Source organism: Propithecus coquereli, unplaced genomic scaffold, assembly GCF_000956105.1.
Source record: "Propithecus coquereli isolate 6110/MARCELLA unplaced genomic scaffold, Pcoq_1.0 Scaffold252, whole genome shotgun sequence".
Taxonomy (NCBI): Eukaryota; Metazoa; Chordata; class Mammalia; order Primates; family Indriidae; genus Propithecus; species Propithecus coquereli.
In genome coordinates, this window is record NW_012148086.1 from 3,272,751 (window position 1) to 3,295,378 (window position 22,628).

The window sequence follows — 22,628 nt, forward strand, 5'->3', positions numbered from 1 at the left end:
TTTTTTTCCATTAACAATGCATTTGTCCTTCAGCTCAGCAATCCACTTCTAGGACTTTACCCTGAAGATATACCTCCAACAACATGAACATACATATACAAAGATCATTCGTTACAACATTATTTGTAATCGCACAGTATTGGAAACTCCCATATATAGGAAATTGGTTGAACGAACCATGGAATAGATACACAATGGAGTAATATACAGCTGTAAAAAAAAATGAGGAAGATCTCTATGAAGGAATATACAGTGTGAAGAGACAGTGTTGAAAATGCAACGTGCTAAAGAGTATATATCATATGCTACTTTTATGTAAGAAAGAAGGGGAAATTTAAAAGATACATATATCTGCTTATGTTTTAAAAACAAGAAAAATAAACCAGAAAAGAAACAGAAGTAGGGCTGGAGAGGTGTGCTGGAGGCAGGGACATTTCTCTGAGTGCGCCTTTTTACCATTTTGACTTTTGGAAGCACAATAAGGTTCTATACATTTAAAAAACTGAAAAGAAATAAGGATGGGGAGTTGTGGGAAACTAAAAACAAGTGGAAACTAATGAACTTTACAGTATCTCAATTAAGCACCAAACCACACAGAAGGGGATGGGGGACAGGCAACAACTAATCCTAGGAACCATTGAAAGCAGCATTGGGCCACAGATCCACACTCTCGGAAGGCTGCAGGAGCAGGGGTGTACGGGAGCACAGCAATCAGATGCTAATCTCTTTTCAGGCAGTTGATTTTTCTAGAGACATAGGCAAAGCAACTCTGAAATTACTTTAGATTATAGGGGGACTGAGCAAATGAGCCAATATGTTGATGTTGTTTGGAGTCAGGTTCTCATTATGGAAGATGGGAAGTTACAAACATGGAATGTCAGAAGGCAAGAGTTGGAATTGGAAGCATCAGTGTAAACTCATGACTTCTCAATTATGCACATGTATGAACATATGCACGTGTGTGGATATATTGATGTGTGTATGATGGTCTGTGTGGAGGTGTGTGTGTATCTCTGTCACCTATCTATTATCTATAATCTATCACCTATTATCTATAATCTATCATCTTTCTATCGTTTATCTGACTATCCATCTGTCTATCATCTCTATATCTATTGATATGTTTCCTGACAGAATAAAGAAGCAAAGAAACTCCAGTATCTTGGTCTCTATTACCATGGCTACAAAGATTCAGGGCTCCTTGGAGAAATGGTTGACTCTAGGCTGTGGCAGAGTGGGTACAAGATGAGCCCAGAGCATCTTGTCATAACAAAACATAAGGAAGTACTCAAAAGAAAATGATGCAGGAATATCGCGTGGACACAAGGGCCTGCTTTAAGGTGCTCCAACTAGCCAAATTTAGAAAAATTTGAGGACCAAAATAATTAGGTATAATGATGAATTATAAACCACTGGCAAAACAGAAATTCATGAGTCCATGCCAGTAATAGATACATAAGTAAGTGGGAATGGAGAGAGGGCTGTTGTCACAGTAGAATTCTGAGGACCAACTGGTAAAGGTGGAAAAAGTCTTGAAGTTGAAAAATCATAATTTTTCAACCATTGTAGTAAACATTGGTCCATGAAAGAAGCTTCAGTGGAAAATACACAACTCACCTAAGTGCTGTTCTAGCCAGGAAAAAATAATGCATACCCTGAATCTTATCATGAGAAAAAAAATCAGACAAACCACAAATTTAAAAAAAAAAAAAAAACCCCAAAGAAATATCCTAGGTTAAAGAAAACTAGAGAGACACAACAAATGCAATACTGGTCCCAGACTGGAATTATGCAATTATACTGGGGAGGGGGGAGAAAAACACTCGACTAGCAACATTCTTGGGGCTACTGATGAAATTGGATAATGGATAGTGTGTTACATTTACTGAAGTTGATAACTAAACATTTGGAATTCTATTATAGAGAGGAGCCCTCTCCTCTCTCTCATTTGTTTATTTAGTTACCTTTTTGTTACCAGTGTGGACTCATGATTGTTCATGTTTCTCAGAACACAGACTCCTGGCTTTTTATATATTTAAATCTTTTCAATCACTGTCATCATCCTCCTTTTGGCAGCCAAAGTACCGCAGCTTTGGCTTGGGAGAATCCCTTGTAGGTTGGCTCTTGTGTCCCTTAATCTTTAATTATTTTTAATATTTTTAGGCTTTAATTCTTCCTTGCTTTCTGGCACAAAAAAATTCCAGGCAAACATGTGCCTTCCTGGCTTTCACAGGAGAAAGACATCGGCCACCATCTCTGGGGCTTCCTGTTCATGGAGGGAGAGAACATAGCTGCAAAGCCATTTCTACACAGGCAAGACAGGTAACTTTTGTTAAAAGCACAAATTTGTATTGATATTTCCAATTCGGTTTTAACATGACAGTGTCCCTACTTAAAAATTATTTTTATTCTAGTAATTATACTTCCTATTATGCTTTAAAAATCTCAATTCTTAAAAAAGTAGGTAATTTATATGAAATATAAGGAAACTAAAATGATAATAATACCAATATTATTGTGAACAGAATACTATGGAATGGAGTTTAAAATTTTTGTGGGATTTCTTTTGTCTTTAGAGTGAGTCCCTCTGAGAACGTGCAGTGAAACCAATCTGTTCTGAAGTCATTGATGACTTCTCATTCTTGAGACTGCAGAGCGACTTCTCTGGTGGGCCATGGGAGCAGATTATTTCTATTTGCCTTCAGTTTAAAGGCACTAACATTCTGTTAGCTGATAGATTTAGGTTCTTAGAAGATGGTGGCTCTTAGCTGGAGAAGAGGGGAGGGCATCTGTCTGATCATGTCAGGATAATGGAAAGATTTGAGCAAGATTCCAGTCATCCAAGGGACTTAATGCCTAGTTTTAAGTGTGGACATCCTATGTTTTTGTTGGACAAGCCAAATTTGTTTCCTACATTTATTATCTAATATTATTAAAAAACCCCATGCCTCCACATATTTAATTAAATTCTAGATCTACTGTGCTAATTGAAAGCTTTTAAACTTGTCTTTCTTTCTTTCCAAGCTACAAGCACTTTCTTTTAATAAAATGCAACATTCCTTTAGCAACCTAATTATCATGCTCTGCGCCATGATAACAAGATTTCCTCTTGGCCCCCTCCCTCCCCGTCAGATACTCTCCACCTTAGTTAGCAGCAAAGTCCTTGGCTTCAACCTTGATTCCTGTCTTTCTCTCCTGACTCTTGTCTGTCAGCTGCTAGAGATATTTACTGATGGAAGGCCATTAGTTTGGACTAAGCTCCTGCACTGAGCTGCCGCAGACCAGACCAAATCAAAATGGAGTCACTTGTGCTAAGTGCCACATAATCAAACTGAACTTTGAAACAGGCCTGTTTTCAAAAAAACCAGGAGATGCATGGCAACCAATCAGAAGGGGTGGTTAACCTGAGCCACATGATACAGAAGTCCCCTCTGATCTCACCTGTACGCAAAGGACCAATTCCTCATTTCATCTCCCGTCTCTGCTTTCTTCAGCCCTTTCCTGCCTACAAACATCGCCCCTCTGCCCAGCCCATCAGAACACTCATATTTTATAGAACGAGGTGTTGCCAAATTCTAGAGTCACAAATAAAAGCCCATTGAATCTTTAGCCAAAATTTGTTGTCATTTTGTCTTTTGACATAACAAATACTATAGACAATGCTGAATGCATAATTTATGGGGGCCTGTCTAAAATAAAAATATGAAGTCCCTTCATCATAAGTTATTAAGAATCTCAAGATGGTGACAGCAGCACATTAAGCCAAGGAACTACCTTCAAAATAGATCCACAATCTGACTCCGCACCAAGTTTACTGCCACCCCCTGGGAGCAGGGGAGCATTTATCTCTGGGCATCTGTCCCCCAGTGGTCAGGGTCACCCATGGGGAGTTTACTCCCTACGCAAACATGAACACTGAGTTATCTGCTGTACCAGCAGCCAGAGTGAGAACGGTCGTCAAAGTGTGTGAAGCAGACATAAGAGGTATCCAATATAACATTAGAGAAATATAATATCTAACTCTCTTTATCTTTACCTGCTATTTATTGTCTACTTTTTCTAGTACGTTGTAAACATGAGGGTGGAAACTTCTGCCTGTTTCGTTTGCTGCAGTATCTTCGATGCCCAGAACAGTACTTTGCACATACTTAGTGCCCAACAAATACTTATTGGATGAATGATTGAATGAATGATTTTATCAACTAACAGCAGTGTTGGTGTGACCCCAGGAACCATATCTATTAAACTGAATCTAGCAGGCTGACAGCCCTTCTCAATTCTTGGGCTGAAGAGAACTCTTAGTTAACCAATCTAGCCTAGAGTTGGAAACTGAATATCTGATTTTCATGAGTCGTTAGGAAACATACAAGAGATGGGGACAACACAGACAGTCAAAGAAACTCAAATTATGATCCCAACCTCAAATGAAAAAAGCTTTCTGAATTGACCCTGTTTGGGGGCAGACCGGATCCTAATGCAGCTAAGAGGAGTGGGCAGGAGGAACACAAGACAGCCACCTTACCACCTGCACACACGCCTCTTCCTGAAGCTTCCCTGGGCTGCCTTCGGGTCCTCTCACAAATTACTGTGGCTCAGAATTTAAAATAAGGCTTGGTCATTTACTAAGGATCACATTGTGGGAGGGAAGAACAGGGTGCCATGAAAGTTCCTAAATGTATTGAAATTACAAGCATAGTTTATGTAAAAGAACAACGTTAAGATACTTCGGCCAGGTGCGGTGGCTCACACATGTAATCCTAGCACTCAGGGAGGCTGAGGCAGGAGGATTACTTGAGGCCAGGAGTTTGAGACCAGCCTGAGAAAAAGTGAGAGCCCATCTCTATTAAAAATACATAGATAGATAGATAGACAGATCAAAATTAGCCAGGTATGGTGGCACTCACTTGTAGTCCCAGCTACTCAGGAGCCTGAGGCAGGAGAATCGCTTGAGCACAGAAGTCTAAGGTTGCAGTGAGCCATAATGACGCCACTGCACTCTAGCCTGGGAGACAAAGCAGGACAGACCTTGTCTCAAAAGAAAGATACCTTGCAAGAATTGCCTTTTAGGGTCCCTAACACTCAGGCTCATGACATCAGAAGTGGAGGGAGAGTGGGCTTTGTAGTCCGAAGTCAGCAAAAGTCTAGAAAGACCTATCGAATGGGCTGCCAATAATATATATTCTAAAATGATCACATGGTGTTTATCTAATAACATATTGAGTTTCTATCATTTTATTAAGACTTAAATTTTCTTTCACCACCTCCACTTCTCTTTTCGACCAAAATCTCACGCACCCACCAATAATACACACAGAAGGCCCTGTGTAGGTTAATATTCATGACCATGAAAAACAAATGAAAAAAAAAAAAAGAAGCAGTCTCTTAATGATTGCTGCTCCAACAACAGCATGGTACATAGTGTGCTCTGCTGAAAGGATCCTGTCAGGCCCTGAATTGGCCATGCATGTGTCGTCAGAGGAGACTGATGTAGAAGCCATTAGGGTCCAGTGGCCAGTGCACCTTGGAACGTGGTGCTTCCGGGACTCATGGCATTGCCCTCTATTGCCAGAAATCCCTATTGTGTGCTGTTATCCATGAAACATGCAACTAACATGGTTTTCGTTGAAAATAATTTCTAATTTATGGTCTAAACATTTCACCTGTTAAATTACAAACTTCCTTCACAATTTCTTATTTTTAAATCTGATCACATTTTTTCTTAAAAAAAAAAAAAGATCCTTTTTTGGCAAAAAAAATTCAAAATTCTTACATGTCCACATTCTTCAATCCAGTATTTCCTATCCCAAGAAAATTATTAGAAATGTGAGCAAATCTTTATGCCTATAAATACTCACTACAGTGGTTGTTTTCTTTTTAGTTATATAAATCATACAATCATATAATTTATATGCCAATCCAAGAAACTTTTTAGGATGAAGGGGAAAATGCAAAACTAATTGCAATTATATAGTTTCTTGAAATATTTATTTTTTGATGACAAATTGGTTTTAGCATGGTGGGCTTTTTATAAAAGAGTTCTAGTTGCAAAATACCACAAAAATTAATTTTTTTCTGAAATATAACATTGGATAATATTATAGCAAAAGAAAAGCTTCCCTATAGTTCCCTATTTTAAAAACATGGTTTAATCTGAAAGATTTTTAAAAACTATAGCATAAGAGAGCATGTGGCACGTCTCCCTAGTTGAAGAAGTTCCATAGCCAAATCTGTTTCTAACGTGGTGTCGCACTGGCAGCCACTCGGACTTGCCAGCCTTGTGAATGAGCCTCCTTGGAAAAAAACATCGCTGTCCCCGGGGATCCTCCAGCCAAGTGCTGCAGGGCTGGCATCGGGCTGCAGTCTCATCAGAGACCACAAGCCGGGAATGCCCAGCCACGCCGTTCCCAAATCCTTGACCCCCCAGAAACTGTTCGGAGGGGGGGGAACCAAGGGCAACACACGTAACCTAAACATCTGTACACCCATAATTTGCTGAAATAAAATAAATAAATAAATAAATCAAAACTCTAAAAAAAAATAAAAATAAAAATAAATAAAGCTTATGATGAATGTCAAAAATAAATAAATAAATACTGTTGTTGTTTAAGCCACTAACTTTGGGGTAATTTATTACTCAGCAGTAGATACCACAACCAACTTGCCATGTGTTTCCTGTTGTTCCATCTCTTATTTGTTCATTGGTTTCTACTTTCCTGTCTTTCTTTAAGGCTTAATTGGTTTTTTCCCCATTTTCTTTCCTCTGTTGCCATTCTAGCTGTACTTTTGCATTACGTTTGAGAGGTTATGCCATAGACTGCAGTATCCGTCCATCCGCAGCTGGTCACTGTGCCCCTGACGGGACAGCATGATGTAGCGACCTGCCACAGCAGAACCCTGCTGAGATCCGCCTATACTTTCTGCTTCTGTGGGCAGAAATATCTTCCTTTAAAATGCTACAATCCCTAAATACATCGTTATTACTTTATCTTTAAAGATTAGATAGATTTTAAAAGAATTTTTAAAAAGAAAGAAAAAGAATCTCCTATATGCATCCACACGTTGCCCTCTCCAGCGCTCCTCTTCCCCGGTGACTGCGCTTCTGTCTGGTCTCCTTTACCCTCCGCCGGAAGTTCCTCGTCATTTCCTGCAGTGCAGGTCTGCCGATGAAAAACTCTCTCAGCTTTGGTGTACTGAAAATTTATGTCATTTTCATCTTTGGAAATCTCTGCATATCAAATTCTAGGTGGTCATTTGTTTTTCCATCAGCACTTTACTATGGGCCATTTGTTTCTGGCCTCCGTAGAGGAGTGAGCAGTCGTTCCCATCACTGCTCCTGCTATATAATGCGTCCCTTTTCTCTGGCTGTTTTTACGATTTTTTTTCACTTTAGTTTTCAGCAATTTTTATTTGATTTGCCTTGATGTGATTTTTTTTGGGGGGGATAAGGGGTTGGGGGTGACAAATATTATACTTCTTGGGGTTTGGAGTGATTCCTAAATTAGTGGGTTGATGAGCTGGATCAAATTGGCAAACTTTTTTTATAGATTTAGGGGGTACAAATGCACATTTGTTACGTGGATATACTGCATAGTGGTGAAATCTGGGTCCTTAGTGCAGCCATCACCTGAATAGTGTATACTGAACCCATTAAGTATCTTCTCATCCCTCAAAATTTGTAAACTTTTGACAAATATATGCATCTTTTATTAAATATATGTATACTCCATTTTCTCCCTCTTCTGCTACCTCTGGGACATCACTTATGAGTATGTTAGACCACGTGGTACTGTTAAACATATCATTGAAGCTCTATTCTTTTTTTTTTTTTTTTTTTTTTTAAAATTACTCATCCTTTTGTCAGTTTAATCCAATCTTCTGTCAAGCCTATCCAGTGAGTTTTTGACTTCAGATATTGTAATGTTCAGCTCTAGGATTTCCATTATGTTCTTTACGTAGCTTTCAAATCTCCCCTAAAATTTTTCTCACCTATCCACTTACTATATTCAGTTATTCCTGAGACTTTGTAAGCGTGTTTATCAAAGGCATTTCAAAATCCTCAATGCTGGAGTAGGTCCCTGGGCCATGACTGCCAGCTCCAGTGGAGCCAGCCTGGGGCCAGCCCTGTTAAAAAAAAAATGTAAACAAAATAAATAAATAAACAACAGCAACAACAACAAAAAAATCCTTGATGCTGATCCCAGCATCTGGGTCCTGCGTGAGTCTATTTCTAATGACTAGTTTTTCTTGATTGTGAGTCGTGTTTTCTTTGCTTATCTACTAAACACATTTCTGACAGAGTTTCTTGATTTAGTAAGAATAATGGTTTTCTATGACCTGTTCTTCACTAAAATTTGTGTTCATATTTATCACAAAAAAATTATTTTATCTTTAGTATCAATTTACAAGTTAAGTTTACAGTAGCATTCAGAATTAGGTTAGATGGTTCATTTTCTGTAGAATAAACATCTAAAAGCTTTACATCGATTCCATGAATTAGATGAAAAAATTAAAACAATTTAATTATTTTTCAATTTAAAGTAACTAATGACCCCAACAAAACTGTCATGATTTGACTGATTTTGAAGTTCTTCTTCTGCAAATGGAGGCCACATAGTAACAGACAATGGCTTTACTTTACTTTTCATATATACAAAAAAATCTAAAAATAAAAGTGAAAAAAATTGATTTGGGCATTTCATCTAAAAAATCATGCTTCTCAAAATGATATCTTCATGTACATCATTGTACATCTTGATTTTTCATTTCAAGCACCATGTTCTTAAAATAACTGTGAAGCAAAAGCTGATGATTTCTCAGCAATTTTTTTTCTTCTGGAGACTGGTGGCCTGGTGCCTGCGTGTACCAAAGGCTGTGCTGTGCTGCTTGCCCTTCAGATTTAATCATACATTGAAGTCAGAACTCTGTCCACTGCACATGCATCTCACATGCTGTTAGACACGCCCATGACAGCCACTGGAAGTACAAAGTGGTGGTCCACCAATCTCATCCCAGCAGATTTTCATATGATTATTTGTAATAAAAATTTTAAATAAAAAACCCAGGATACATAGTAAGCTATATGAGAGTCCAGGACAATAGAATTGTCCTGGGAAAACGGGGACATATTGTCACTGTATTTTTACATACACCTGCAAAGATGTGTTATCATAAAGATGAGGTTAGCGAACTTTTGTACATGCTTCATTATTCCATTCCTGTACCATTGGTTGGTATCTGCCTTTTCATTCTGTGTTACGGTTCAACCATTGAGCTCCTGCTGCGCTGAATCCCTGCACTGGCGGATCTGATCATTCTTTACTGTGGCACCTTTTCTGTGGCACTTATTATGTTGAGGCGACACCTTCACATAGGTTTCTCCATATTTGTGGGGGGAGTTTTCAGTGTTCACATGTGAGTAAAGGGTCCTATTCTATGATTTTCGAGGTGCACTGCCATTTGATCATGTCTCTCCCTTCTGTCAATACAGATTGTGCCCATGGAACTCGAGTCATTCCATAATTTATTATGTTCACTGTTGTGCATAATAGAGCACTGCAGCTTGTCATTTGGCGTTAGTGCTCAAAGGGTTGGGGTGGCCCATATATGTATATCATGCACCACACATGCATGCACACTCTGAATAGAATATGATCCCAGCGGTGGCAGATGTCACCTTGCTCAGCAGGAACCTCCATCTCCAAGAGGTTTTTAAAGTAGACATACATCTTTGATGGAGACATTAATACTTCATGAGCTTGGAAATACTGCTTGAGGGAAGAGTTTTAGTCAGTTTACGGTACCCATTAAAATTCATGCGCAAATTATTCTGGGGAGTTTTTTAGTTCATAGTCCATCAGTAATTAGTGAAACAACTGTATCACATGTGCCGTGGAGGAAAAGCACTTACACAACCAATCACATGTAATATATATAACCATTTTGTTTTTGAGTTTGTGGGGGGTAGTTGTTAATTATTATGAGTTTAGTAAAATTTGGAGCAAACATGCTTCAGGAAGCACAAATATAAGCAATAAATGATTCTCTAGCTTTAGGATAGTTAAGTCTGATGCTCTTAGGAAGTGTTAAAGCCTGATTTTGACAGCTGAGTTTGTCATAAGAGGCTGCTGTTGACACCTGCTTTAGGAATTAACATCTCCTAACAGACTGCACAAATTCCAGGCCTGCCTAAGCTGTGCTTGCCAGAATAGAAATGTCAAATTTCTCTATAGCTATTATAAGAGCAATAATTCAAATTCAACTAAACTAGACAAGTATTTACTGAGCATTTACTCTGCGACAGACCCAGTGCTTTACAGTTAGGGATTCACATGGGTCAGATATGGCCCCGGCCCTGAAAGAGCTCCACAGTCTTGTCAGGTCCACTGAACAGAAAGCAAAAAAATTTACAGTACAGTGGTGTAGAGTGTGTGTGAGTACAAGACGGAAGAAGAGGTGGAGAGTGACACAAGCGAGGGAAGCTTCTAGAAAGTGGGCAGGCTGCACCATGGTTTGGAGAATGAAGAGGTCTGCAGGCACAATAGGCAGGACGGACACCGTAGGGAGAGAGAACTGTATTTGCAAACTCAGCTATCTTAACCCTTTTCATGAATTACGTAGGCCTCAGATAAGTATGGGGAAGGGCGTCCATATATACAGAGGGCGCTGTACAGTCTCTGATTTACAATGGTTCGACTTACAGTTTTTCAACTTTGCAATGGTACAAAAGTGCAATGCACTTGGTAGAAAGCCATACCATACCCTCCGTGTTACAGGCAGGGGCAGCGAGCCGCAGCTGCTGGTCAGCCACGGGATCGCAAGGGTGAACCACCGGTACTCTACAGTGGGCTGTGTTGCCAGGTGACTTTCCCCACCTGGAGGCTAATGTAAGTGTCTGAGCACGTTTAAGGTAGGCTAAGCTAAGCGACGATGTTCGATAGGTTAGGTGTATTAAGTGCATTTTTGACTTAATATTTTCAACTTTCAATGCGTTTATCGAGACGTAACCCCTTCCTAAGTTGAGGGCCATCTGTATGAGGGTGTCTTAGTTAGTGCCAGGCAAGGCCTTCATTCCTGAGGGTTTCTGGTTTTCTAGGCCTTTGTTCCTTTGTCTGACTTTCCATATTCTGTGTCTAGGATAGTTGCCAATTCTGTAAGGGTAGAGGTTAAGTTGTAGAGAACTGATGGCAATGTGAATAGTTCTTGTTCAACAGCAACGCAAATCATTTTCACCAGGTAGAAAAGGTAACTCCAAAGATTCAGGTTATCATTTTATATCTCTTAGCATCTCTTAGCTTGTATCTCTTAGGGAATTCACTTCAGCATTCATTTGACTAAAAAACTCTATAAATGTCCTCCTCAAATTCTCTTTGGAATATGTATTTTTTTGGCTTGATTATTTTTTAAAATTTCAAAATATTAATTAAGTGGGTACAAGTGTTTTTGTTACGTTCATATCTTGTATAATGCTTAAGTCAGGGCTTTTGGTGTGCCCATCACCAGAATAGCATTCATTGTACCCAATAGGTAAGTTTTTATCCCACACCCACCCTCCCACTCTTGCCCTCTTCTTGGTTTCTCATGTCTTTTACATGGCTCTGTGTCATAGGTACCCATCTATCGGCGCCTACTTATTAGTGAGAATATATGGTGTTTGGTTTTCCATTCCTGAGATATTTCACTTAGGATATAGTTTCTGATTTCTGCTACATTGCTGCAAGTAACATTATTTCATTCCTTTTTATGGCTGAGTAGTACTCCATTATATATATGTTATACCAGAGACTATTATCCTAAGTGAAGTATCTCAGGAGGAATGGAAGACCAAACACCATATGTTTTCACTAATAAGTGGGTGCTGATAGATGGGTACCTATGGACACAAAGTGATAATAAAAGACATGAGAAACCAAGAAGAGGGCAAGAGTGGGAGGGTGGGTGTGGGATAAAAACTTACCTGTTGGGTACAATGAACATTATCCTGGTGATGGGCACACCAAAAGCCCTGATTTAAGCATTATACAAGATATTCATGTAATAAAAACACTTGTACCCCCTTAATTAATATTTTGAAATTGAAAAAAAGAAAAAGAGAAGCCAAAAAAATACTATTATATATAGCATATATATGTGTGTATATATAACATAGAGCATATATATGTATATATATAGCATATATATATGCACACACATACACACACCATATTTTCTTTATGCATTCATGAATTGATGGACACTTAGGTTGATGCCACATCTTTGTGACTGTGAACTGTGCTGTGATAAACATTTGAGTGCAAGTGTCTTTTTGATAAAATGACTTCTTTTCCTTTGGGTAAATACCCAGCAATGGAATTGCTGGATTGAATGATAGGTCTACATTTATTTCTTTGAGGAATTTCCATACTGTTTTCCATAAAGCTTGTACTAATTTGCAGTTCCACCAACAGTGTATAGACACTCCTTTCTCTCTGCATCCATGCCAGCATCTATTGTTTTTTGACTTTTTAATGATGGTCATTCTGATAGGTTAGTATCACATTGTAGTTTTAATTTGCATTTCCCTGATGATTAGTGATGTTGAGTATTTTTTCATCTGTTTGTTGGCCATTTATCTATGTTCTTTTGAAAAACTTCTGTTCATGTCATTGGCCCACTTTCGATGGGGTTATTTGTTTTTTATTGCTGATTTGCTTGAATTCTTTGTAGATTCGGATATCAGTCCTTTGTCAGATATACAGTTTGCAAATATTTTCTCCCATTCTGTAGGCTGTCTGTTCACTCTGTGGATTATTTCCTTTGCTGTGCAGAGCTTTTTAATTTAATTACGTACCATTTATTTATTTTTTGTTGTTGCTATCTTTGCCTTTGGGGTCTTAGTCATAAATTCTTTGCCTAGGCCTATGTCTAAAAGAGTTTTTCCTACATTTTTCTTCTAGAATTTTTATGGTTCATGTCTTACGTTTAAGTCTTTAATTTTTGTATATGGCAAGAGATAGGAATCCTGTTTCATTCTTCTGCATGTGGCTAACCAGTTTCCTTAGCACCATTTATTGAATAGGGCTTCCTTTCCCCAGTGTATGTTGTTGTCTTCTTTGTCAAAGATCAGTTGGTTGTAGGTAGATTTTTTATTTCTGGGTTCTCCATTCTGTTCCATTGGTCTGTGTCTCTACTTTTATAGTAGTACTATGTTGTTTTGTTTACTATAGCCTTGTAGTATAATTTGAAGTCAGGTAATGTGATGCCTCCAGATTTATTCTTTTTACTTAAGATTACTGTGGCTATTTGAGCTTTTCTTGGTTCCAAAGAAAGCTTAGGATTATTTTTTCTAGATCTGTAAACTATGATGCTGGTATTCTGATGGGGATTACATTGAATCTGTAAATCACTTTGGGTAGTATGGATATTTTAATGCTGTTGATTCCCCCAATCCATGAGCAGAGGATGTTTTTCCATTTGTTTGTGTCATCTGGGATTTCTTTCATCAGCATTTTGTAGTTCTCCTTGTAGAGGTCTTTAACCTCCTTTGTTAAGTATATTCCTAGGTATTTTATTTTCTTTGTAACTATGAGTAAGTATTAACATCGCATTAGTTCTTTTATCATTTAGTGACTTAAAATTTTGGACTCAAATTCACCACTTTTATATTTGGATGAGAGTTGTAAGTTTTGTTTTGTTTTGTTTTTAAATTGAACTTGTACATTTGTCTTCTTGTAGCTAAAGAGGAGAAACTGAATTTCTTATTGTCATACATAGCCTGTGGTGTTTAGCAAATGCCACCTCTCTTCAGTGATGTTCCTGAACACTCCCTCCCATCCCCAAATGTAGTGGCCTCAGCTGTGACTCAGCTGGGAGCCAGTGCCTAAATCAGCAGGAGTTAAAACATATCCTGTGATCTGACATTGCCAGGCAACTTTGTAAGTTGTGTACCCAAGGATTTCAGTGAAGGGTAACCCTTTCCCTGTCCTGACTTGGCCAGGCCTGAACAGGTGCTTCTCTCCCTCCCCCTCCCTCTCCCCTGCCCCTTCCTTCTACTCTCCCTGCCCTCATTATAAACAGTGCTGCAGGAAACCTTCTCTCGTTTGTCTCCCTCTGAACACATATGAAGCTTTCTCTAGGAAAGCACTTAGGTTTTATATTATTAGGTCTATATGTGGACATCAGCATTATTTTATATTTGCCAACTTGCTATGCAAAGTAGCATACTCCTTGTATCAGTCAGCTCAAGTTGCCATAACAAATACCATGAACTAGGCAGCTTAAACAACATACATTTTATTTCTCACAGTCTTGGAAGCCAGAAGTCTGAGATCAAGGTGACAGCAGGTTTATTGCCTCCTGAGACCTCTCTCCTTGGCTTTTAGACAGCCATCTTCTGCCTGTGTCCTCACATGGTCATCTCTCTGTATGTGTCTGTGTCCTAATCTCCTCTTCTTGTAAGGACACTAGTCATATTAAAATAGGACCCAGTGATATAACCTCATTTCAACTTAAGCACCTCTTTAAAAATCTTACCTCCAAATACAGTCACATTCTGAGGTCTCGTGGTTAGAACTTCAACATATGAATTCTTAGGGACACAATTTGGCTCATAACAGTCCACCATCCTAAGCTCCTGTTTCTCAACATCCTTGCCAACACATAATATTGTCAGACTTTTTAATTTTTGCAAATCAAATGGATAAAACCTAGGTCATTCTGATTTCAATTGGCATTTTGTTAAAACATGGAAAAAAAAATAAACTCAATTTCTCACAACAATCAACAAGGAATGCTTCCCCTCTGGTCACTGAAATGTGTGTGGGGATTTCTGCCCACCAGGAAGTAGACACCAGCTGGATGTCCTCTTATTTAATCTAATTTAGACACTATCTGCCTGGAGGTAGCATCAGATTCCACAGGTTGAAGCTCAGTCCCACAAGACGGGTCCCACTTCAGATGCCAGTCACAGTCCAGGCCTCCGGAATATCTGACCAACCCACTATAAATCCAGATTCCACAACCCTCTCCTTGGGTTTGATTAATTTGCTAGAGTGCTCACAACTCAGGGAAACACATTTGCCGGTTTATTATAAAGGATATTACAGAGGATACAGATGAACAGGAGATGGGAGAGATGCACAGAGCAAGGTATGTGGAAAGCGGCGAGACACTTCCATGCCCTCTCTGGGCACGCCACTCTCCAGGAAGCTCCACATGTTCAGCCATCCAGAAGCCCACCCAGACCCAGTCTTCAGAAAGGCATGTAGCGAGGGCCCTTGAGATTGTAGTACCCCAGCATTTTCAGTGACTGAAATAATGTAAATTCTGACAAGGCCCTTGTTTGTTGCACATGTTAACCTCTCACTTACCGCCAGGCACCGCGTGTTCTCACAGTAATTATTATCATTTTAATAACCATTCCTTTGTCAACCTAGAGGCGACAACTCCGGGGTCACAAGGAAATTTATGGGTTTGTTTTGCAGAAGGAATGAATCCCCTTATAAAAGGTCCTACCAGCTGCTGACACCCAGAAGTGTGGTTGCTCAAGATGTTTCTGAGACTGAAGCGTCACAGACTCTCCCCAGGTTCCTTGAAACTCCCCCTCCCTATTCCTTAGCAGCATAAAACTCCCTGCTTCATCTCTTTGTTAAGCCAGATCTGAGAGCTCTTGCTCTCCCTCTTCTCACTGTGGCCAACTTGAACAAGACTTTATCTATCTCCGAGCACCAGTGTCTCAGTGTTTGGCTCAAGCTGCACATCAGGTACATCAGCCTGCATTTGGGGGTTTGACAATAGGAATCATTGATTAAATCATCGGCCTTTGGTGATCAACTTGACCTTCAGCCCCTCTTCCCTCCCTGGAGGTTGGAGGGTGGGGCTGAAAGTCACAAACCTCTACTCCTGCCTTGATCTTTCCACTGACCAGCCCCATCCTGAGACTACCTAGGGGCTGCTGGCCATCACACGACTTGTTAGCACACAAAAGGCACTCTTATCATTCCAGAGATTCCAAGGATTTTAGGAGCTATATGTCAGGAAATGAAGGAGGAAAACCAAATATTAATATATATTTCCCAACATCACACATCTGTTAGATGTTATATAACATCTAACACTGACCAACTTGTCTATTGTTTAGTAGCCATTTATTATCTCCTCTGTGAATTGTCTATTTTTATCTTTTGCCCACTATTTTATTGGGTGATTTGTATTTTTCTTATTGGCTTGTAGGAATTGTTTATGTATGTGAATACTAACCATATGTCAGTTATGTGTATAAAAAGAAAATAAAATCTCAGGATCTTCCAAATTTATTATACTAGGGTAAAAATTTAAACCCCAGAAGTTAAGTCACATCATACTATTTTAAAACTGGCAAATAAAGAATCTTGTAAATCTCTTAGATCTGCTTCTGTCTGTGAGTTTGTATGTGTATATGCTTATATGTATGTGATATTTCACTACCAAAATACATGAAAGAACTCTAAATAATTAGCTTAAAGAAAAGTAAGCCCTTAAACCAAACACTTTATCAGAAAAATAGGAACTAATTAAAATGTCATTTAGTTCACATGACTTTAGCAATATTTGGTAAATAAAGACAATTTTTAAATTATTGGTAAAACAAAATAGAAACTTCTTCAAAATTTAATTTAGATAATTTGCCTGAATTGGTCAGGCAGTTTTAGGCTATTTCTGCTAGATGTTTTAAGGTCATAAAACTGTTACTTCTGTGATTTTTTTTTTTATATTTGCTGAACTTGTCTATAAACTTAACGTGTTTGAATTTGAACCTTTAGGGCCTGGTAAGGCCTAGGGACAGCACTGGTCTGTCTTCCTGGCCCTGTGTGGCTCTTGGCCAGCTGGAAAAAATTAAATTCTCCAGACATTGTCCTTTGTCCTGGACTCTGTTTTTGATACCTAATTAAAATTGCTTACTTTCTAGGTTTTTCACTAAAAAGAGAAGGGTTAACATTGTAATTGATACATGTAATTAAAACTGGTAGATATAAGAGAAATAATCCTAAACGCAAAATGTATAAGGAAAGTAGGATGTTTTGGTCAGACAGGTTGTAAGAAAGCAGAGGAATGTGGTTTTTGTTAAAGGGAAAATAATTTTGCCTAGGTTTGAAGTTTTAAGGATTGTTTTAAATTGAGGGAATAAAAAAATAATGGATAAAACTGAATGGATATAGAAAGTTGAGAAAGAAAGAGAAAGAGAATGTGAAAAATTGTAAAAGATTATAAAAAGCTTACGAAATGTTACCTTGCAGTCAAAACTGATTAAGATTGGATGGATTTGTTTATAAGATTTTATTAAAATTAGCTTTAGCATTGATAATACACTACTGCAAAGGTAAAATTTGTTTTTCTCTTTTAAATAAAATTTTTGTGTAGTATTAATAGAGATAGTAAAAGATTTTTGTTTACCTTTTGAATAAACAGAAAAAAAGAGGAGAGAGACAGATCTGCTTGCGTCTTTATTAGCTTGTCTTTTAGTTTGTCTTTATTAGGTTTCATAATTGGGAAATTGAGTCTCCTATCTATTGAAGAGTAAAGGTTTTTGCTTTTTAAAATCTTTAAATTATTACTTTGTCTAAACTAGAGACTTATTTTACAGTGGCCTATGATCTTATTTTGTGATATCAAGTATTTTTAAACCTTAGATATTTGACAAACTTTCCAAAACCTAATTTCAAATACTAAATTCAGTCTTTCTTATTTAAAATTAACTTTTTCCATATTAGAGCCTCTGAAAGTCCAAGAGAAACATATTAGGCTTATTTGGTATGTTAAAATTATACAGGAAGTATTGTCAAATATGAAATGATATTTAACTTTCTTTGGGTTATATGTGTGTAAATGTGTTGTGAACATGTGTTCCAAAATTATATGATATTCCTAAACTTCTGATGTGTCTTGGTATATGTCATCAATAATAATTATTATGTTAAATTGCTATGTGCCACAGAATTAACCAAATTTCCTTGTCAATTATGTCTTTAACCATGGTTATTTTAAGACTTGTTATTCACAATTACTGTTTTACCATGAATTCTTCTCAAAAAGCAGTTTATAATAGGCTACAGTCCAAACTTTTCCTCTTCTTTAAGAAATTTATGGAAAAGACTCTAACGAATACTATTAAATACAGGTTTCTGATAACTTTGGAGATCATACCATTGGACTAAAAAAAAAAAAACTCCTGTTACAGCAGAAATTGACTGGGAACCGACCAAGAGGCACACTGAAGTACAGAGAAACAGGTTTTATTACGCTGGCGGGCTCAGAGGAGACTCGCCACCAAATTCTGAGCCCCGAACAAAGAGAGTAACGGTCTTTTATACATTTTGTTTTTAGGGAGGGAGTAGGTCGCAGTTGACAGTTGCAATGTGGTTATCTTCAGTGGGGCCGGGGTCAGCCACCTTGATTCCTGGTACGGGAGTTGCTGCAAGCCGTTTACAGAAGTGAGAGAGTGACAGCTGTTAGGGAGATAGCAGGGGTGATAGCTTGTCAGTGGGCTTTTTCACTTCATCCCCCACTTTGATGCCCCTATATGTTTACCATGAGGCATTAGCCTTCATGTGTCTATTATAGGGCATCATTTTCTAATGGGTGATAGCCCCGTAAGGCCATTATGCAGGCTGTTGTCTTTTGAGTTACAGTTGTTTCTATGAATTTTATAATTGTGCTTAGTAAGTATGGGCCTATGGTGGCAAGGAGGAGAATAGTTATCAGCGGTCCGGCCAGTGGCAGTAACCATGGGGTCCATTGTCCTAAGTTGAAACTCCATGTTTGTTCTAATTTTTTATTTCTCCTCTGGACTCTCTCCCTTGGTTCTTTTATTTTGGAAGTTACTACTCCTGACTGATTTACACAGTAACAGCATTCTTCCCCCAGGAATATGCAGGTTTCCCCCTTTTCAGCAGTGAGAAGATCTAAGGCCCGCCTGTTTTGGAGGGTCACTGTTGCTAATGAGTTTAGTTGGTTTTGGAGAGACATCAGGGAATCTGCCACACGTTCTATGTCTTCATTTAATTCTTGGGACAGCTTACGATAAACGTTTAGTGAAGTTCCCAGTCCACCCAATCCTGTCCCCACTCCAGTGAGGATCCCTCCTCCCACAAGGAGTGGTATAAGCAAGGGAGCTGCCTGTTTTCTTCGAGTGTTTGGATGTGAGCTTAGAGCCATTTCTATCTGTGACGTGTTGTATATAGAGATGTCTGGGGTTAGGAAAATTTGGGTGCAGATCCCGGTCCAGTTGCCTAGGAGGCAAAGGTAGGCCATGTCTCCACAGAGATAGAACAGGCCAGTGCCCGGGAAGAGGGTACTGGAGTTAAGGGTTATGTTGGAGTCACAGAAGTTAGTTGGCAAGGCTCTTACAGACTCATCTCCTGTGGGGTCAGTGATACAGGTGATGTTGGGTGTCCTGGCCAGGTGGACGTTATATGCCACTAGGCCAACTAGGTTGATCTTGTTGGGTGTGGTGTTGTTCCAGTCTGGGGGCACAGGGACTCCGAGATACACCCGCCTTTGGAGGGGTAAACAGATCCAACACTGGGTGTGGTTAGGTAGGGCAGGAAGAGTTGTATTAAGGAACTTGGCTGTCTGGGGGAAAGTATCTAGAGGCTCTGGCAGTTTTTGTATTCCACTGAGATCAGGCCTTTTATATTTTGAAGCCTTGTTAACTTCCTCTTCCCTCGCCTTGTCTTGGACTCCTCCACCATCTGACACTCCTGTATAAGGAGTTACATATGTCCAGCAGGCTTTGGTGTCTTTTGTGGCTCCGCAGTTGTTTTTTATTATCATAACTTGCCAGTATTTTTTCCCGTCATGGGTACAGACTTGGGCTTGGGCACTGTTATAACAATTAGCAGCCATAACTGTACTGGCTTGGAATCTACCTGTGTGGTAACCATAACCATGGCTGCCAAAAGCTGCTCCATACGGAGCACCATACCAGGTTCTTGTGAAAACTCGGTTGAGCATTGTGGCTCTGTAGCCGTTGCCAGGGTGTTGGCCCTAACCAGGAGGAGGATTGAGGCTGAGGAAAGGAGAAGCACTGTAGCAAGGTTTTGGGGCGGGGTTAAGGGAAACACCAAAACCAGAAGAAAAGTCCTACTATCACCCAATATAGCACAGTAAGAAATAACTTTTCTCTTGTTCCCCAGTCTTTTGGAGATACTGAGTAAAGTCTAATGCCCAGTAATAGGGCTAATGGTCCAAACAGGTTGATGGTGATGTAATAGGCTGGCTCAGTCATTCAGCTTGGGTGACCTCCAGTGGGGTTGCTGGACCGTCACTGCACAGGAGGTGGATCTTCAGTGGGTCCTCTGGGTTGCGTTGCACTGTCCAGGTGTCCCGGTTATCCCCAGGTGTGGCTTCCTTTATTTTCATGTGATTAATCCAGGGTGTTATCCCTACAACTTTAATAGCAGTGAGTGTGATTAAGACTACAGTGTGGGGTCCTGTCCAGGTGGGCCCTGGTGGTGTTTTTTTCCAATCCTTAACCTAGACTGAGTCTCCAGGCTGGTGTGAGTGGACTGGGTGTTCCATCGCTATAGGGATCTTTTCTATAACATTGTGATGAATCTGACTCTGGGTTTTGGATAGGGAAATAAGCTGAGTGTGTAGGGTCTTTTCTCTTATCTGGGTGATGTCTCCTTTAAGCTGCTTGATTATGGGTGGGGGTCTTCCATATAAGATTTCAAAGGGTGAATACCCTGTCGGCCCTGGAGTGCATCTGACTTTAAGCAATGCTAGACTAAGTAAGTCTACCCAGGGTAACCCTGTCTCTTGGCATAATTTCGTAAGAGTGTTTTTGAGGGTCTGGTTCATGTGCTCTACTTTCCCTGAGCTTTGTGGCCTGTATGCAGTATGAAGTTTCCACTTGACCCCTAATATTTTAGTTAAAGTCAGCGTGATCTCTGCCATGAAGCTTGGCCCATTGTCACTGCCGATTGAGAGTGGCAGTCCATACTGGGGGATGATTTTTCTTAGAAGAATCTTCACTACCTCTTCAGCCATTTCAGTTCAGGCAGGAATAGCCTCGGTCCATCCCGAGAAGGTGTATATCATCACTAGCAGGTACCTCAATCCCCTGCATTGTTTTATCTTGGTAAAGTCGATTTTCACATCCTCAAAGGGAGATGTTCTTGTGTTTTGGATACCTGGGGCAGGCCTGGGTCATGTAACTGCGTTATTTCTGGCGCACGTTTGGCAACGAGCACAAATGGTTGCAGCTAGAGAAGGGAGTCTGGGGATATAATAGTGCCTGTTGAGTAAGGTGGTTAGGGCTGTCTTTCCCATGTGAGAGTGAAGGTGATATTTGGAGGTGACTGAGTAGGCCAGTTTTCAGGGTATGAAAATCCAACTGTCTGGTAGGCGCCACCACCCTGACTCAGTCTTCGAGGCTCCTTCCCCTTTCACCCAGGTGTTTTCTTCCAGGTCGTATTCAGGCTGTTCTGACCATCCAGGTGCTAGAAGAATTTGACTGACTTTTTGAACGTTCTGCTTAAGTGGCTTCTGTTCGGCTATAGTTTTTGTTGTTTGATCCGCCAAGCGGTTGTCAAGGATTACTGGGTCTGTCCCCTTCTGGTGGCCTTGGCAGTGTATAACAGCTATTTCCTTTGATTCCCACATGGCCTCCAATAGTTGGAGAATGTTTTCTTTATTTTTTATTTCCTTACCTCCTGCTGTCAGCAGTCCCCTTTCCTTATAGAGGGCCTCGTGCACATGTAAGGTACTCCAGGCATATTTTGAGTCTGTGTATATGTTTGTCTTCTTTCCCTTTGCATACTTGAGTGCTTGGACCAGGGCCCACAATTTTGCCCTTCGTGCAGACCATCCCACCAGTAGGGGCTCAGCCAGGATCACCTCATCCTTGGTTGTAACGGCATATCCTGCATTTCATTGTCCACCTCGGATGTAACTACCGCCGTCTGTGAATAGTTCTAATTCTGGGCCTGGCAGAGGAGTATCCCTTAGGCCTGGCCGGCTGGCATAGACTTCCTCTACTACCTCAAGGCTGTCATGGTCTGGGAGCCCTGGGTCGATGGGCAGAAGAGTTATAGGATTTAGAGTCCACACAGCCTCCAGGGTTATTTGTGGGTTGTCACACAGTAATCCTTGGTATTGAGCCAGCCGACTGCTGGAGAGCCAGCGGTGTCCCAGATTGTTAATAAGCTGTATTACAGTGTGTGGGATATGGACTCGGGTATGCCGGCCCAGGGTGAATTTGTCAGCCTCCTTGATTAAGAGGATGGTCACGGCCATGGCCCTGAGGCATGAGAGCCATCCTGAGGCCAACGTATCCAGCTGTTTGGACAGATAGGCCACTGGTCTCTGCCATGGCCCAACAGTCTGAGTTAGGACTCCTATTGTCACCTGATCCCTTTCATTAACAAGCAGGTTGAAGTCCTTTGTATGGTCTGGCAACCCCAAGGCCAGAGCCAGCTGTAGCCGAGTTCGTAGATCTTGGAAGGCCTGCTCTTGCTTGTTCTCCCATTCCAGGTCCTTTGTCTCTGGTCCTCGCAGGGTTTTATAGAGTGACTTGGCCATCAGTGCAAAGCCTTGAATCCATATACTGCAGAACCTGATTGCTCCCAGGAATTCCCGCAGTTGTCTCTGTGTTGTGGGCTTTCGGATTAAAC